Source organism: Vulpes vulpes, chromosome 2, assembly GCF_048418805.1.
Source record: "Vulpes vulpes isolate BD-2025 chromosome 2, VulVul3, whole genome shotgun sequence".
Taxonomy (NCBI): domain Eukaryota; kingdom Metazoa; phylum Chordata; class Mammalia; order Carnivora; family Canidae; genus Vulpes; species Vulpes vulpes.
The window spans coordinates 35,551,870-35,571,485 of NC_132781.1; the positions used below are offsets into that span (position 1 = coordinate 35,551,870).

Here is a 19,616-nt window from a genome sequence, read left to right on the forward strand (position 1 = left end):
ACTGAAATGCAAGTTAAAACCACTATGGCAGTAAGGGATATCACTACACTCACTAGAATGGCTAAAATTTAAAGACTGGTAACATAAGAATGCAAACTAATTAAAACTGTTGCTGTTGGGAATGCAAAATAGTACAGTCACTTTGAAAAACAGTTTAGCAGCTTTTCTTTTTCTTAAAGATTCATTTATTTATTTATTCATGAGAGACACAGAGAGAGAGGGGCAGAGACACAGGCAGAGGGAGAAGCAGGCTCCACGCAGGGAGCCCGACATGGGTCCCGAGTCTCCAGGATCACACCCCGAGCTGAAGGCAGAGCTAAATCGCTGAGCCACCCCGCTGCCCCGTTTAGCAGCTTTTTATACATTAAACGTAGCCTACCATATATCATGTCTAGGTAATCTGTTATTCATAATAACAAAACACCTAAATGTAGACCAATAAATGAGTACATATATGGTGATTATTGAGGCAATGGAATATTATTCAGCAATATTATAGAATGAGTTATCCATACAACAACATAAATGAATCTCAACATCATTATGAAGTGAAAAAAAGCCAGATACAAAGTCTACATACTTTATAGGTCCCTTTCAAGGAAAAGGTAGAAGAGCAAAACTATAATTATAGGAAGCAGAGCAGTGGTTGCCACAGGGCAGGGAAAGAGTTAAGTAAAGTGCTATGAAAAGATTTGGGGGGTGATGGAAACAGTGCTGTGTCTTGATTATGGAGGGTGCTTACGCAACTGTGTACAACTGGCAAAACTGGAGGTGGGGAAAAACCTAATAAAACCTGAACTTCAATCTCTCAAACTGACACAAGGCAAAAATTCTTTTCTTAATGTTCCCAACTAATTAATCCAGTCCTCTGCTGAGAAGCAATGAGTTAATAATGAATGAAATCTAACATTTTGCCAGACCAACTGGGAAGGAAAAACAGCTTGTCACCTTCAATTAGCAGCTCATTATAGCTACAGTACACTAGAAACATGAATTCTGATCATTTCACTGGCATCCATACAATGTCACAACTGAGATTCTTCTGCAGAAAACCTTTAATAGAAGTGGACAAAACAAATGCTATGAAGGCTCAATTTAGAGTTGACCAAACAAGATTTGATAGAATTGAAAAATCTATTTATACACAGGAAAAAACGTATTCAATGTCTAACAGAAAAAGATAATTCTTTCAAAACAAGAGTTTCCAGAAAGTCATACATTCATAAAGGAGTCATGCTATTTGCCAATAACACAGTTGTGTACACGCCTGACATAGCCTTTTGTTCTCTATTTTCTCTCCTTTTAAAAGCCTTGACTATTTCCCTGGGACACAGCAAGACAATCTTAATTTTCCTCATGGATAGGCTGATGAGAAAGCTTTCCATAACATCAGCAGTATGCATGCCCCATAACGAAAGGACACGTGTTAAACTAAAACTAAAGTATATAGACACGAAATAAGCTTTTACTTTGCACTCTAGTATACACCAGACAGTGCCACAAGAAAGTTGTATATAGAATGAGTCTTCATTAGATTTCTAGAACTCAAATGGTTCAACATTTTTACAGGTTTGCATCTGATATTTAAATATAAAGCTATGACTTAACTTTACAATAAACCTAATTAATGCTTTAAGAGAAAAAGTTCCACATAGAAATGTTGAGAGCCAAATTTAAAATGTAACAACATAGTGCAAACAGAAGCTGGAAAAAAAAAAAAGTAGGAATGATGCAATTTTTATTAATAAATGGTTGGTTCAGAAACTCTAATTGTGGTCCCAGCATCTTTCTAATACATAGATATCAACATGCATAGTGTAAAGTTACTTTTCAAGATACATATAAAATAGAAATGAACACAACTGTCCTTAACTAACCTTCTCTTTATCTAAGTAGTTTGTTTTATAGTGAGTAACCAAGAACAAAAGCTGAAAAATTTTGTATCAGAATAATCTGTTACCTAGTGTACCCATGACCTATATCCAGGAGGGAATTTTTTTTTAAAGATTTTATTTATTTATTCATGATAGACAGAGAGAGAGAGAGAGAGAGGCAAAGACACAGGCAGAGGAAGAAGCAGGCTCCATGTAAGGAGTCCGACATGGGACTCAATCCCAAGACTCCCAGGATCATGCCCTGGGCCAAAGGCAGGCGCTAAACCGCTGAGCCACCCAGGGATCCCCCCAGGAAGTAAATTAGTAAGCTTTTATTAGGGAAGGAAAAGTCCTCCCACAGTCAATGCGATGATGGTATTTACATAGTTCATTCATTTCAGTGAAGTGTGTTGATGAGAACTATTTGAGGAGCAAATTTTTTTAAAAAGCTTCCATTATTGAAAATTCAATGCTTAGGGGTATCTAGGTGGCTCAGCTGGTTAATCATCTTCCTCTGGCTCAGGTTGTGATTCCAGGGTCCTGGGATGGAGCTCTGAGTTGGGCTCCCTGCTCAGCAGGAAGCCTGCTTCTCTTTCTGTCCCTCCCTCCTACTCTGCTGTCTCTCACTCTCTCTCTCTCTTAAATAAATAAATAAAATCTTAAAAAAAAAAAGAAAGAAAGAAGAAAATGGAATGGTTAAATTAATCAGTAAGGAACTATAAACAGATTTCTTAAAAGAAAAAATACTGAAAATATTATAAATATTTCCATCTAAATATCTTGTCTACTCCAGTATTTCTTAGTTTCTCTGTAATACTATTCAACACATTAAAAAATATTGCCAATATAAATATACTTATTTTTAGAGCAGTTTGTCTCAAGCAAAATTGAGTAGAAGATACAAAGATTTTCCATATAATCTTCCCATCATTCATGCACAGACTACCCTTTACCAACATCCCCCATCAGAATAAGATGTTTACTATAAATGATGAACCTACAATGACATATAATCACCCAAAGTCCACAGCTTACTCTTGGTATTGTACATTCTATGGTTTTAGACAAATTTATAATGACATATATCTAATATTATACTACCATGAAAAACAGACTCACTACCCTAAAATTCCTGTATGCTTTGCCTATTCATCTCTCCTTCAACCCCCCTGGAAAACACTAATCTTTTTACTATCTCCATAGTTTTGCCTTTCCTAGAAAGTAGAGTTAAAATTACAGACTGACTTCTTTCACTTAGTAATGTGCATTTGTAACTGTTCTCCATTTCTTTTTCTGGCTTGATAGCTCATTTCAGTCCTGATTAACATTCCATTACCTGGATGTACCACAGTTTCTTTATCCATTCATCTGCGAAGGATATCTTGATTGTTCCATGTTCTAGCAATTATAAATAAAACTAATAGAAACATCTGTGTGCGCTATTTTGTGCAAATATAAATCTCCAACTCCTTTGGGTAAATACCAAGCAAAGTAATTTCATGGATCATATCATATGGCAAGAGTTTAACTTTGTATGAAATTGCCAAACTATCAACGTGGTTTTGTTATTTTGCATTCCTACTAGAAATGAATGAGAGTTCCTGTTGCTCACAATCTTACCAGCATTTGTTGTTGTCAGTTTTCTGGATTTTGGCTATTCTAATAAGTGTGAAGCAGCATCTCACTGTTGTTTTAATTTGAATTTCCCTGATGATATAAGATATGGAGCATTTTTTAAAAAGATTTTATTTATTTATTCATGAGACACACAGAGAGAGAGAGGCAGAGACACAGGCAGAGGGAGAAGTAGGCTCCATGCAGGGAGCCTGATGTGGGACTCGATCCTGGGTCTCCAGAATCAGGCCCTGGGCTGAAGGCGGCACTAAACCGCGGAGCCACCCTGGCTGCCCCTAGAGCATATTTTCATATGTTCATTTGACAACTATACATTATGTTTGAGGTAAGATCTTTTGCCCAATTTTTAACCAGGTTTTTCATTTTCTTATTGTTGGGTTTTAAGAGGTCTCTATATATTTTGGAAACTGTCCTTTATCAGGTATGTATTTTTCTATAGAGCTACCCTACGACAGAGCAATTGCACTCCTGGGTATTTACCCCAAAGACAGAGATGCAGTGAAACACTGGGACACCTGCCCCCCAAGGTTTATAGCAGCAATGTCCACAATACCCAAACCGTGGAAGAAGCCTCGATGTCCATGGACAGATGAATGGATAAAGAAGACATGAAGACATGGTATATATATATATATATATATATATATATATACACACATATATATATATATACACACACACACAAACACACACACACACAAAATGGAATATTATTCAGCCATTAAAAGGACAAATACCTACCAATTGCTTCGATATATATATATATATATATATATATATATAGAAGAGGATAAGGGATATATATATATAGAAGAGGATAAGGGATAAAATGGAAAACAGCAGATAAAAAGAACTGAACTAGATTCAATTTATAAAAATATATAGTATTGAGGACATTCTGCCTCAAGACTGTAGCATCGGGGGATCCCTGGGTAGCTCAGCGGTTTCGCGCCTGCCTTTGGCCCAGGGTGCGATCCTGGAGTCCTGGGATCGGGTCCCGTGTCGGGGTCCGGGCATGGCGCCTGCTTCTCTCTCTGCCTGTGTCTCTGCCTCTCTCTCTCTATGTCTATTCTAAATAAATAAAAATAAATATTAAAAAAAAAAGATTGTAGCATCAATCTCTGCCTGATAGTTTCCAGCCTGCCAGCCTACCTTATTTCTTACCTGTGAGCGCTCACAATCAGGTAAGCCAATTCTTTTACATGAAAAATCAGGCTGAATTATTATATTGTACAAAAACTAATATAACACTGTATACTAGAATTAAAATAATTTTTTAAAAAAAGAAAACTCCAGAAACAAAATTTAAATTAAAAAGCAATAAAATAAAGAAAAAATAAAAATAAAATGAAAAAGAAAGAAAAAACATGTATGTGGGTCTGGGTGTGTACACTGAATGATATATGGGGTAATCAAGAATATAATACACATGCCCAGAGCCAGATGCTTGCTCAAAAAAAATTGCAAGGACACAATTTGCATCTCTGGCTAAGTCTTTGACTCTGCAACAAGCTGGAGATGAAGGCTAAGGAAGTATTACAGATGCTATCACTACACACTCAAGGACCATTCCAGCTCAGTACAAATATGCAAATCTTATTTATATTTTTCTTGTTTGTGTCTGCCATTTAAGCAAATCTCTGTCAGATCACAGTCCAATTGCCAGATAACAGAGGTTTCAGTAATCATGTAAGACAGACATAGTCTTTACAAAAAGAGTTTAGAAAAAGCCACTAAACAATGGTTGGATGTAGGTCAAAACAGCATACTCCAGAGAGAAGAACAATCTGATGTTTGGAGTTGCAGATTACATTATTCAAATGCCCACTGTTCAACAAAAAATTACAAGGCACACAAAGAACCAGGAAAGTAAAGTATAGCCTATTCATAGAAACAAACTGACAGAAACTAACACTGAGGAAACCCAGACATTGTACTCAGTATGCAAAGAATATATATCATTTGACTTAAATATCATGCTCAAAGAGCTAAAAGAAAATACAGAGAGGAAGATAAACTAACAAACTGAGAACATCAATAAAGATCTAGGAATTACGAAACAGAAACCACATAGAAATAATGAAACTGAAAAGTACAATAATGAAAATGGAAAACACACTAAAGGTTTCAGAAGTGTATCTGAATATCAGAATAGGGAGAAGATAGAATGTGCAAACTTGAAAATAAGACAACTGAAATTACACATCAGAGGAAAATTTAAAAAGAATGAAGAAAAATAAACACAGCTTATGAGCAACATTACAAATCAACTAAACAGGGATCCCTGGGTGGCGCAGCAGTTTGGCGCCTGCCTTTGGCCCAGGGCGCGATCCTGGAGACCCAGGATCGAATCCCACGTTGGGCTCCCGGTGCATGGAGCCTGCTTCTGCCTCTGCCTATGTCTCTGCCTCTGTGTGTGTGTGTGTGTGTGTGTGTGTGTGTGTGTGTGTAACTATCATAAATAAATAAAAAAATTTTTTAAAAATTAAAAACAAAACAAAACAAATCAACTAAACATAACCAACTTATAGAAGACTCCACCCAACAGGATACTCATTCTTCTGAAGTGTACATGGAACGTTCCACAGGATATACCATATGTTAGCCACATAACAAGTCTCAATAAATTTAAAAACAATGAAAACAAGCTTTCTAACCAAGTGGAATGAAATTGTTAATCAAAACCAGAAGGGGAAAAAAAAAAAAACCAGAAGGAAAATTGGAAATTCACAAATATGTTGAATTAAACAATAACCTCTTAAATAATCACTGGGCCACAAATATGTGGAATTAAATAATAAACTCCTTAACAATCAGCACCATATTAATGGAATGTGGGGTAGGGGGGATACATGATTATCTCAACTGATACAGAAAAAGCATTTCCCAAAATTCAACATCCTTTCATGATAAAAACATGCAAGAAACTAGCAATAAAAGGAAATTTCCAAATATGATAAAGGGAATTTATGAAACTCCCAAGCTAACATTATACTCAATGGCAAAAGACTGAATGTCTTCCCCCTAAGATCAGGAAAAAGAAAAGGATGTCCACTTTTAACACTGCTATTCAACATTGTATTGAAAGACCTAGCAAAAGCAATTAGGCAAGAAAAAGAAATAGAAAGCTTCTAAATTGGAAAAGAAGTTTTACTAACTAACTCTATTCACAGGTAACAACATGATCAAATATATTTTTAAAAGTCCCAAAGAATCCACAAAATAATACTAGAACTAGAATAAATTGAGGAAAGTTGCAGGGTACAAGATCAACACATAAAACAGTAATTATCAATCACAAAAAGAGAAATTAAGGAAGCAATTTCATTAACAAGAACAATGCAATCTCTATCAAAATTCCAATTTCTGCCCCTTTTTTACAGAAATGAAAAGCAAACCTAATTCCTAAATGGAATTGCAAAAGGCTCCAAATAGCCTAACAGTACTGAAAAAGAACAAACTTGGCAGATTCACATTTCCCAACTGCAAACTTATAACAAAGCAATTTTAATCAAAACACTGTGATATTGACATAACATCAAATATATAAATGAATGGAATTCAGATTCCAGAAATAAACACATACCTCTATGAACAATTTGTTTTCAAAAATGTTGCCAAATCTATTCAATGGGGGGGAAAAAGAGTATCTTCAAGAAGTGGTGCTGGGTAAACTGAAAGCTCACATGCAAAAGAATGAAGTAGGACTCCTATCTTATATCATATGTAAAAATCAACTCAAAATGGATTAAAGGCTTAAATATAAGATCTAAAACTGTAAAATTCTTAGAAGGAAATATAGAGAAATCTTCAGGACCCTGAATTTGGCAGTATTCTTAGATATGACACCAAAAGCACAAGCAACAAAAGAAAAATACATAAATTGGATTATATCAATATTGGAAACTTCTGTGCATCAAAGGACATTATCAAGAAAGTGAAAAGATTGAGGATCCCTGGGTGGCGCAGCGGTTTGGCGCCTGCCTTTGGCCCAGGGCGCGATCCTGGAGACCCGGGATCGAATCCCACGTCAGGCTCCCGGTGCATGGAGCCTGCTTCTCCTTCTGCCTATGTCTCTGCCTCTCTCTCTCCTCTGTGTGTGTGTGTGACTATCATAAATAAATAAATAAAAAATTAAAAAAAAAAAAAAAGAAAGTGAAAAGATTGGGAGAAGATATTTGCAAATGACATATCAGATAAAGGGCTAATTTCTAAAATCTATAAAGAACTTACTAAATTCAACACCCAAAAACCATAAAATCCAGTCAAGAAGTGGGCAAAAGACATGAAGACACATTTCTCCAAAGAAGACATACAAACGGCCAACAGACACATGAAAAAATGCTCAACATCACTCATCAACAGGGAAATACAAATCAAAACCACAATGAGATACCACCCCACACCGTCAGAAGGGCTAAAATTAGCAACTCAGGAAACAACAGTTGTTGACATGTATGCATAGAAATGGCAACCCTCTTATACTGTTGGTGGGAATGCGAACTGGTACAGCCACTCTGGAAAACAGTATGGAGGTTCCTCAAAAAGTTAAAAATAGAATTACCCTACAACCCAGAAACTGCAATACTATTTATCCAAAAGACACAAAAATAGTCATTTGAAGGGGCACAGGCCCCCCCCAATGTTTACAGCAGCAATGTCCACAATTGCCAAAATATGGAAAGAACCCAGATGTCTATCGACAGATGAATGAAGATGTACCATATATATGTATACACATAACAAGTACATATGTACACACACACACACACACACACACACACAATAGACTATTACTCAGCCTTAAAAAAAGAATGGAATCTTGCCATTTGCAATGATGTGGCTAGAACTAGAGTGTATTATGTTTAGTGAAACAAGTCAGAGAAAGACAAATACCATATGATTTCACTCATATGTGGAATTTAAGAAACAAAACAGAGAACATAAGGGAAGGGAAAGAAAAATAAGATAAAAACAGAAAGATAAGCAAACCATAAGAGACTCTTAACACTAAGGAACAAACTGAGGGTTGCTGGAGGTGAGGTGAGTAGGCAGTTGGGATAACTGGGTGATGGGTATTAAGGAGGGTACAAGATGTAATGAACACTTGGTGCTATATGCAACTGATGAATCACTAAACTCTACCCTGAAACTAATAATACACTATATGTTAACTAAGCTGAATTTAAATTTTTTTTAAAAAAATGAAAAGACTACCTGAAAAAGGAGACAATATTTGCAAATCAGGGATAAGATAAAGGTCTAGTATCCAGAATATATTCAACTCTTACTATTCAATAAGATGACAAACAACCTGTATTTACAAAAGGGCAAAAGATACGATTAGACATTTCTCCAAGAAAAACAGAGATACGGCCAATAAACATATGAAAAGATGCATAACATCATTAATTACTAGGGAAATGCAAATCAAAGCCACAATGAGATACCACTTCCCACCCACTAGGTTGGTCATAGTAAAACAACTGAAAAAAAGCAAGCATTAGCAAGGATGTAGAGAAAGTGAAACCCTGCTCCATTGCTGGAGGGAATGTAAAATAGTACAGTTTCTGTGGAAAACAGTTTGATGGCTCTTTAAAAAGCTAGACACAGAATTGCCATAGGACCCAGTAATTTTGCTCCAAGGTGTATATCCATAAGAAATGAAAGCATATGTCCACAGAAAAACATATACATGCACACTCATATCAACATTATTCATAACCACCAGAAAGTACCAAAAAAGCCATACATCCCTTACTGTTGAAAGCATAAACAAATTGCGGTATACACATATGATCTAATATTATATAGCCTTAAAATGGAATGAAGTTCCAATTATATGACATTCTGGAAAAGGCAAATTTATGAAGACAGTAAAAAGATCAGTGCTTGCCAGAAGCTGAGGGAAGAAAGGATAAATAGGCAGAGCATAGAGGATTTTTAGGGCAGTGAAAATACTCTGCTTGATACAATAATGATAGGTACATGCCATTTTCCAGTCTGAGAAACACAGATTGGAAATAATATTATTAAACAAGACAGTCAGTGGGGGCATCTTTGTGTATATATTCAACCATATTGACAGAAAAAGTTGATAAATAAGTAGAAAGGAAAAACTTAACCTAGAGGATGGAACCTTGGGACAAAACAACATTTCAAAAACATTACAATATTTTTGTGCTCATTAAAATTATTTATTTTCAAGTCTCCAATATATTGTGATCTTGTTCAAGGCACTAATGACATTACCATTCATTTTTCATGCCCTCACTATGTGCCTAGAATATAATATACTGTCAGTAAATATTTTTGAAGGAGTAATCAGAATTGATGAAGGAAAAACAAGATGTTCAAAAACAGAGTGTAATGAGCAGTGCCCATAATTAGGGACTATAAGCATGGGGATTTGCAATCTATTTCATTGCACCACACTCAAAGGTTACAGACTTAAAAATCTATCTATTTTGCCAGAGTAATCTTCCTAAACAATACCTCTAATCATTTATTCCTGTTTTAGAAACTATTAAAGACATCTCTTTGTCATAAAGCTCAGCCCTTCATCTAAGCAAATAAAGCCCTCTATGACACAGACTCAATTCTTTTAAAATATTTAGTTGACACTCTCTTCTTTCAACTTGTACTCCAGCCCATGCACCATTAGTATCTTCTTTACTAATGGTCCTTATCTACCTGGCTCTCTTCCATTCCCATCTTTACACACCTAAGTCTCAAAAATTCTTCAACTGACTACAATGGCATCCTCCTAGCTTGAAGTACTTGCTTCTTTCTTTGAAATCTCATGATACTTTTACCCACAGGTCAATTTAAAGATCTCCCAGACATAATCAACTTATAAGAAATGACCAATTAACCATTCCATGAGTGATTGGCAGTCTTAAAAGGCCATGCTCTTTACTATAAAGGCCCTCCCCTTATATGACCAGAGAAGTATCTGACATAAGGACAAGCAACGCATGGGTACATGTAAATTATAAAACTGTATCCATATATAGATATAACACAACACCTTAAAAAGGAAAAAAAGAAAAAAATATTCAGAGAACAGAGGATTATAGGTGATATAATCAGTGTATCCTAATACCTCACCTATCATATATTTAAAATAGTTAAACAAAGAGCAATAAAATAACAGAGCAATATGGAAGTACACAATGAACAAAAAAATGAAGTGTCAAAATTAGGCATTATTCTCAAAATTTTGGAAGAGAATCATTGCTTTTTATTTTTTATTAATTTATTCATTTGATAAATTTAGTTATCTCTGTGCTAGGTAATCTGAACAAAACAGGCCAAAGCTCTTTCCCTCACTGAGCATATTCCAGGAGATGAAGACAAATATAAACACATAAATAAGTAAAATAGGGGCGCCTAGATGTCTCAGTCAGTTAGGCATCTGCCTTCAGCTCAGGTCATGATTCCAGAGTCCTGGAATGGAGTCCCAAGTTGGACTCTGCTCAGCAGGGAGCCTGCTTCTCCCTCTCCCTATCCCTCTCCTGCTCTCCCTGCTTGTGCACTCTCTCTGTCAAATAAATAAATAAAAATATTTTTTAAAATTTTTAAAAATAAGTGAAATAAGCCAAATGATAAGTGTTGATGAATAGTATGAATAAAGCAGGTTAAAAGAATAAGTGCAGGGGAGGAAAGAATATGCATCACTGTCCAAACAGTCTTACGAGGATTAGACAGGAAGAATTAGAAATGACCCAAGGGGGATCCCTGGGTGGCGCAGCGGTTTGGCGCCTGCCTTTGGCCCAGGGCGCGATCCTGGAGACCCGGGATCGAATCCCACATCAGGCTCCCGGTGCATGGAGCCTGCTTCTCCCTCCGCCTGTGTCTCTGCCTCTCTTTCTCTCTCTGTGACTATCATAAATAATTTAAAAAAAAAAATGACCCAAGGGTACTGGTTTCTTCTGATGACTATTATGAACCTGTAAAAAGGGCACAATCTGTCATGATGGTCACAAGGTATATCACAACCGTGTGGCTAAGACTGTAGAGAGAAGAGCAAGAAAGCACATCTCGTCTGGAGTATGGAGATGGGATCTCCTCTTAACTTCACTGAACAATGATACAGACACTAGGGAAATAGGAATTACATATCTTAAGCCAATTTTTTAAAAAAATGAATACTATATAAAACAAAGCAATCAAAAAAGGCACATAAAAATTAACAAAACTAAGAGAATATAAAAATCAAAGTAGGGGAGTATTACTAGGAAATTTTGTCTTTTAAAAGAAAGCCAGGCTGTAGGGCAGCCCTGGTGGCACAGCAGTTTGGCGCCGCCTGCAGCCTGGGGTGTGATCCTGGAGACCTGGGATCGAGTCCCATGTCGGGCTCTCTGTATGATGCCTGCTCCTCCCTCTGCCTGTGTCTCTGCCTCTCTCTCTATGAATAAATAATATGAATATTATATTCATTAATAATATTCATTATATATCAATATAGATATTATATATCTATGAATAAATAAATAAAATCTTTAAAAAAAAAAAAAGGAAAGAAAGAAAGCCAGGCTGTAGATATAGAGGAATTTATTTTCAATATAATGGTGGAATGCAAGGAGATAAAAGAGCAAGCCCAGAAACTGGACACCAAAGTAGGAATAAAAAAGATGGAGGAGAAGAGGACACCATATATCAATATAAATACAGAAAAGTGGAGGAAGAAACTATATCCTACCATGAGAAGTCACAGAGAAGCCCTAATCCATAGGGTATGTGGAATATTGGGAAGTAGAGAAAAAAGGGCTTTAAGAAGCAGCTATGGTCAGGATTCTAAATAGAAACCTGAAAAAACTGCTTTAGCACACTATTTTCTATATCATATAGGCAGGTGGCATCTTGGCTCCAGAAGTTAGCACCAGAGTAATAGGGGCCAATATCACTACATATGATATATTATGAAGTAGCATTCTTACATTATTAATGATTACAAGATTCCTAATAAATTACCAAACTAAAAAATAAAAAATACAGGGATCCCTGGGTGGCGCAGCGGTTTAGCGCCTGCCTTTGGCCCAGGGCGTGATCCTGGAGACCCGGGATCGAATCCCACATCAGGCTCCCGGTGCATGGAGCCTGCTTCTCCCTCCGCCTGTGTCTCTGCCTCTCTCTCTCTCTCTCTGTGACTATCATAAATAAATAAATAAATAATTTTAAAAAAAATTTAAAAATAAAAAATAAAAAATACAGTGAAAAATCTAGAAGTCACTGGAATTTGTTTTATGTTTTATAATTATTTTAAAATAAAGATAACTGAAGCAAACAAACATAAAGAAGAGTATAGGGATGCTTGAGTGGCTCAGGGGTTGGGCATCTGCCTTTGGCTCAGGGCGTGATCCCGGAGTCCTGGGATCAAGTCCTGCATTGGGCTCCCTGCATGGAGCCTGCTTCTCAACCTCTGCCTGTGTCTCTGCTTCTCTCTCTGTGTCTCTCATAAATAAAAAATAAATAATAAAATAAAATAAAATAAATGAAAAAGAAAAGTGTAAGGTTTGGTGAATTCTAAGGTGAACATCTTAGAATTTTCACAAGGTAGATACACATATATAACCCTACATAGATAGAAAAATACACTTCCAGTATCTCAGGAATGTTCCTTATGCCTCCAACCATTACTAGTCCCATCCTCTCAAAGCTCATCACTATAATCTTTCCTTGGTGGCCTGATTAAGTACTTAAGATGCCATGTGGGAGAAGCCCAGGAACTGCAGCTAGCCTCCAGCACATGGTCAGCAGTACATCAGAGCCCTCAATCGTAAGTCCACAAAGAAATGAACCTGAGTAAATTGAACAGTGGGTTCTCTCCCAGTCAAGATGGCAGATAAAAATCTAATTCTCCTGACACCTTAACAACAGCCTTTTAAGACTCTAAGTTAGGACCCATTTAATTGTGCCTGGACTGCCAACCCATAGAAACTATGTCATAATAAATGTGTGTTGTCCTAAGACATTAAGTCTGTTATTATTTCTTACACAGCAATAGATAACCATTGTAGACTTTCTCCCTCTTTTGCACAAATTGATCACTAGATATAGTACAATCCCAATCAAAGAATAGTTGGATTTTTTTCTAACTGGAATTTAATTAAATAAAAGCTTAGAAAGCAAAAAAAGACCAGTAGGATTTTTAAGTTAGTTAGTTTTAAAGGTTTTTTATTTACTTATTCATGAGAGACACACAGAGAGGGGGCGGGGGGAGGAGTGGGAGGGAGAGAGGGAGAGAGAGAGAGAGAGAGAGAGAGAGGCAGAGACACAGGCAGAGGGAGAAGCAGGCTCCATGCAGGACTCGATCCCGGAATTCTGGGATCATGCCCTGAGCCAAAGGCAGCTGCTCAACCACTGAGCCACCTGGGCGTCCCAAGATTTTTATTTATTTGAGAGAGAGAAAGGGAGAGAGAGAAAAACAGGCTCCCCATTGAATAGGGAGCCCCAACTCTGGGCTCAATCCCAAGACCCTGAGATCATGACCTGAGCCAAAGGCAGGAGCTTAACCAAATAAGCCACCCAGGTGCTCCAAAAACAGTAGGATTTTTAATGGAAATATAAAAGTTTAAATCCTTTTGCCATTGTACTACTTCAAAATAACATCAAGTTGTCTTTTCACATACTGTATTTGAAAACTAAATTTCAGCAATGTAACTAGAGATTTCTATCAAAAATAGTTTTATTTTTTATTTTATTTTTTAGTTTATTTATTTGTATTTAGTTTTAAATTTATTTAAATTCTATTTAGTTAACATATAGTATAGTACTCTATTAGTTTCATGGGTAGAATTTAATGATTCATCAGGTGCATATAATATAAGCCCCATCCCCTCACCCATCTCCTCTCCAACAACCCTGTTTGTTTCCCAGAGTTACGAGCCTCTTAAATTTTGAGTCTCAGAATCTACTCTCAATTTTAAAACAATACGTTTTTTGTTTATTTTCATGTATTTTATTAGAATCAGTCATTTCTTAACCATGAACAACATTTTCAAAATAGTTTTTTTGTAATGCACTACAATGAGCATAATGTTAAAGCAATGTGAAGTATGGCTTTTATGATTTGAAAATTCTAAACATTAATACCATTTTCCTTTACAAAGACTTTTATTATTTTTATTCATGATATTTAACAGATTGAACCAAAATTAGGAAAAGCGGAACAAAGTATTTGAGAAAGTGACATTTTCCAAGAATGTGCATGTATAAAGTGAAACACAAAATAGCAAAGACATTTTAAATCTACCACAAATTGCAAGAAGCATGGAAACACTTATTTTTAAATGGGAAAAAGCTGCACAGCCTTCAACATGTGTTACTGAATCTAATCCTTTAAATATAAGAGGAAAATTTTTGATAGTATTACATTATTTGTATTCTTATTCAGCTCCTAAAGAACAAAAGCCAGTTGGTCACATTTTTTATTAAGTAATTAAAAAGAAAAGCAAAGAAATGGAAACTTAACCATATTAAAAGCTAAATTTGTGATTAGCCTAGTTAATAATAACATTTTTCTTCTGTAAAGTGCTGAATAAACACTGGGTAATTAAACCTTCCAACACTCGCATAAGTTGAGAAAGTGGTATTAATAATGCTTTTACATGGGGAGGTAATCATACAGGAAGAATACTATCTCCACATAAAAATAGGAGGTAAAGTTAGATTAGGGTTAGAATCAGATTTTCTTCAATAGGAATCCTGATTTCACATACATTAGGAAGCAGCCAAAGACATAATAAGTTTAAAATAAGTTTCTATTATTTGCACTTAAATACAAAGACAAGTTAGAAATATTCTACCTTCAAGGAGATTTTTAAATAATCAGCTGTCTTTAAAAAGGACAGAGAAAAAAGTTAGAATACAGGAAATACATGAAAAATAAATATAAGAGCAATTCAAATTATGGAAGAGATATTACAGGGAACAAGTGAAGTCTGCAGTTTATTTCATATATACATATATTTTTTATATAATTTATATACATATAACTTGTTATGATAATTTATTGTCCACTAAAAACTATTCACAAATATAGCACTTAACATTTTACTAAGAAAAAAAATTTTTTTTAATTTTAGTGTGTAGGGGAGGTCAACAAACTATGTCCCAAATCCAATTCCTACTGCTAGTTTCACTGGAACACAGCTACACCCATTTATTTATTTATTTATTTATTTTAATTTTCTAAGGCTGAGTTCAGTAGTTGTCAGAGACCATATAATCCTAATCCACTAAGCTAAAAACATTTTGTATATGGTAAAAAAAAAAAAAAAAAAAAACAACTTTACTGACACCTGATCTATTAGTTTTATATTCTAATGTAATTAAGCTGCTTTACACAGTATTTTGCAAGGGTCTTATGTTATTTGCTTCAATCATTCTGGGGGAACTTGAGGTGAGCCTGAGTTCCTGAAATATAGGAACTGTACAATGATATATTCACCATTCTGATATTTGACATTTCCTCACTGTATTACTTTGCTTCTCTTATTTGGGAACTATGTAAATGTTCTCATTTTCTATTTTGCAAAGTTCCCATTTTATTTAGTTTTCTATCTATTCTCCCTTCTGTACCTTCGAATTTCTCCATCAATCCTGTGATAAATTTGTAGGGTTTTTTCCCCTCTATTTCTTCCCCTTCTATTATTTCACCCTGTCTTCCCTGAGTTCTTGTATTCCTGGTTTGAGTCTGGGTGGCTCATCGGTTTAGCGCCACCTTCAGCCCAGGACCTGATCCTGGAGACCCGGGATTGAGTCCCACGTCAGGCTCCCCGTATGGAGCCTGCTTCTCCCTATGCCGGTGTCTCTCTGCCCCTCTCTCTCTCTCTCTCTCTCTCTCTCTCCGTCTCTCATGAATAAATAAAATCTTTAAAAATATATAAAAAATAACTGTAGGGATCCCTGGGTGGCGCAGCAGTTTAGCGCCTGCCTTTGGCCCAGGGCGCGATCCTGGAGACCGGGGATCGAATCCCACGTCCGGCTCCCGGTGCATGGAGCCTGCTTCTCCCTCTGCCTGTGTCTCTGCCTCTCTCTCTCTCTCTCTCTCTCTCTGTGTGTGTGTGTGTGTGTGTGTGTGTGTGAGACTATCATAAATAAATAAAATTTTTTTAAAAATAATTGTAAAATATTTACACTTATCAACTGCACCATAGCAACATTATTCTACTGATTGTTTTTCACTTATCAATGACTTTTAACTGACTTAAGTTCTCCATTCATCCAATTCACATAAGTTTTTAAAGATAAAGTTGTTCACAGTATTGATCATTATCCTGTAATGACCATAAGATCTGTAGTAATGCCCCTTCATACATTCTTGATATTGGCAATTTGTGTGTTCTGTTTGTCCTATCCGTCTCACTAAAGTGTTATCAATTAATGTTTTCAAAGAACTAGATTTTGGCTTAATTGATTTTCTATGTTGTTTGTCCACTTTTTTTCCCTGGTTTCCATTTATTATTTTTATTATTTTCCTCCTTTTAACTTACTTCAGATAAATTTGCTCTTCTTTTTTAGATTCTTAAGGTGAAAGGTTTTAGACCTTTCTTCTTTCCAAATGTGAGCATTTAGTGCTATAAATATCCACCTAACCATGCTTTAGTTACATCCTAAATTTTTGACATCCTATGTTCCTTTAATCACTCAGTTCAAAATTGGTTTTACTTTTTCATGATTATGCTTGATCTGCAGTTCAATTTCTAAACATTGCACAAATTTTCCAAAGAAATGTTTTTTGTTGATTTCTAATTTAATTGCCGCTCTTAGCCCTTTTTGATCATTGAAGCACTTTTTTATTAATACTTTTCTTTATATGTAAAGGAGGAACCATTAACTCTCCATAGCTGTACATATAATAACCCTTTTCTCCTAAAGAGGAGTCAGTGAGTGCTTCTATGTTTTTCATTTTTTGTCAAAGCAAGAAGTAAATACTTTAGAACTGTTAAATATATAAATAAAGTGAATAAAGTTTAGAGTTCTGCATGGTAAAAAAAAAAAAAAAAAAGACAACTGTGTTCTAAAACACAGTCTTGCTTTATAATCCAGCATATAATCAGTCTTGGTAAATGTTCTATGTGCACTTAAAGGTGTGGATATAGTATTCTATAATATCAGTTCAGTCATACTGATACTACAGTTTATGTCTTCCACATCCTTACTGATTTCCTATTTGTTACATCAGTTACCAATGGAGGAGTGTTAATCTCTAATTTTAATAGTTGATTTCTCTATTTCCCTTTGAGCTGTATTATTGCTTCATATATTTTGAAAATTTTTGTACTTTGAAACACATATTTGAATAGTAACTTTCTAAAATATTAACATATTCAAGAAAGAACATAGGTTTGCCAGTCATCTCCCCTGAATAAATAAATTATAGTGATCAGATACATTACAGAGATGTAATAAGATATTCCTTTGTAATATAGGCATAGGTAAGTTTAGAGGTAGAGGCGAGAGAATCTAACACAATTCCAAACAGATTGGATTAAAGTTCTAGTGAAGTAAATAGGTGATGGAAATTAAAGAGTGCACTTGTGATGAGCACCAGGTGCTGTATGGAAATGTTAAATTATTATATTGCACACCAAAACGAGTATTACACTGTATGTTAACTAACCTAAATTTAAATAAAATAGGTGTGGTAACCCACTAAATATGAAAGGACTTAAAGTTATTAATGTTTAGAATAGCTAGTTAGCCATCTTCTGTTACATCCATTTATTACATACATCTACTAATAAAGAGTTTTACCATCTAAATCTAAACACTTCAGTTTTCCTCACATCTGCTAAAAAAAGGTAAGATTTTGACTAGATAAAAGGAAAACAAGGTTAAACTGCAATCATTTGAAAATAGAACAAAATCCTCCAAGTCTCCAAAAAATTATCAAGTCTCATTCCCAAAAACACAAAGTATAAGTTTGTAAACCTGTAAAAAATCTCTCCTAAATTTAAAATCTAGGGATCTTCCCCTCAACACATAACTCAACAATATCAGTAAGAATTAGAACATTTTAAAACTTCTCAACTTTTAATTAGGTACAAGTGAAACATTTTTTTCAAGTGAAACATATTTTAATTACTTTCCTATATAACCTAACCTAACATGAAATAGTATTTAACTATGTAGAGATTATAACTAAAACCCTAACACATAGGAAACGTTTTTTGTTGTTGTTGTTGTTTTTTAAGATTTTATTTATTTGAGAGACAGCAAGTGAAAGGGAGAGAAAGAGAGAATCTGAAGCCAACTCTGTACTGAGCACAGAGCCCAACGTGGGGCTTGACCCCACAACTGCAAGATCATGACCGGAAGAGTCATGACACTTAACTGACTGAGCTACCCAGGTGCCCTGGAAACATTTTATTTCAAAGCTATTACCATTATAGAAACTCTAAAAATGATATATAATTATTTACAATATACATGTGAGATCTTTATAAATAACATTAATGCCACATTTCCAAGGACAACAGGAACAGAATTTAAAACATACAATTAGTTATTCTAACAAACAAGGAAAGTAACTGTCTACTAATTCTCCCAGAATATTTTCCATAGTTTTTTTAATCATTTGGAGATATTTAAAAATTCTTTTTTTTTTTCAAAGATTGTATTTATTTATTCATGATAGACATAGAGAGAGAGAGAGAGAGAGAGAGAGAGAGAGAGAGGCAGAGACATAGGCAGAGGGAGAAGCAGGCTCCATGCAGGGAGCCCCATGCGGGACTTGATCCTAGGACTCCAGGATTGCACCCTGGGCCAAAGGCAGGTGCCAAACCACTGAGCCACCTAGGGATCCCCAATATTTAAAAATTCTTAATGAAGGAATGCAAACAAAGGCACTAAACAAAGTTAATGTTATCTGTATATTTCACAGACATATCAGCCCTTTCATGCAAAAGAACTGTAAGTTTCACAGAGACTATATCTTGCTTATTGTTGTATTTTGAACACAGTACTATTTATTAAAAGAATCAATTAGGAATTAAGAAAACTAATCAATGTTAACTACTTATTATTAACTATTCTATATGATACTATAATGGCATATTTCATTATACATTTGTCCAAGCTCACAGAATGTATAACACC

The 19,616-nt window shown here is 35.3% G+C and overlaps 1 protein-coding gene across 25 annotated transcripts in view; it reads right to left on the bottom strand.

The window, feature by feature from the left end:
- BCAS3 (BCAS3 microtubule associated cell migration factor) overlaps positions 1-19,616 on the bottom strand; it is a 590,779-nt gene that overhangs the window by 460,060 nt on the left and 111,103 nt on the right. The window lies entirely within an intron of this gene.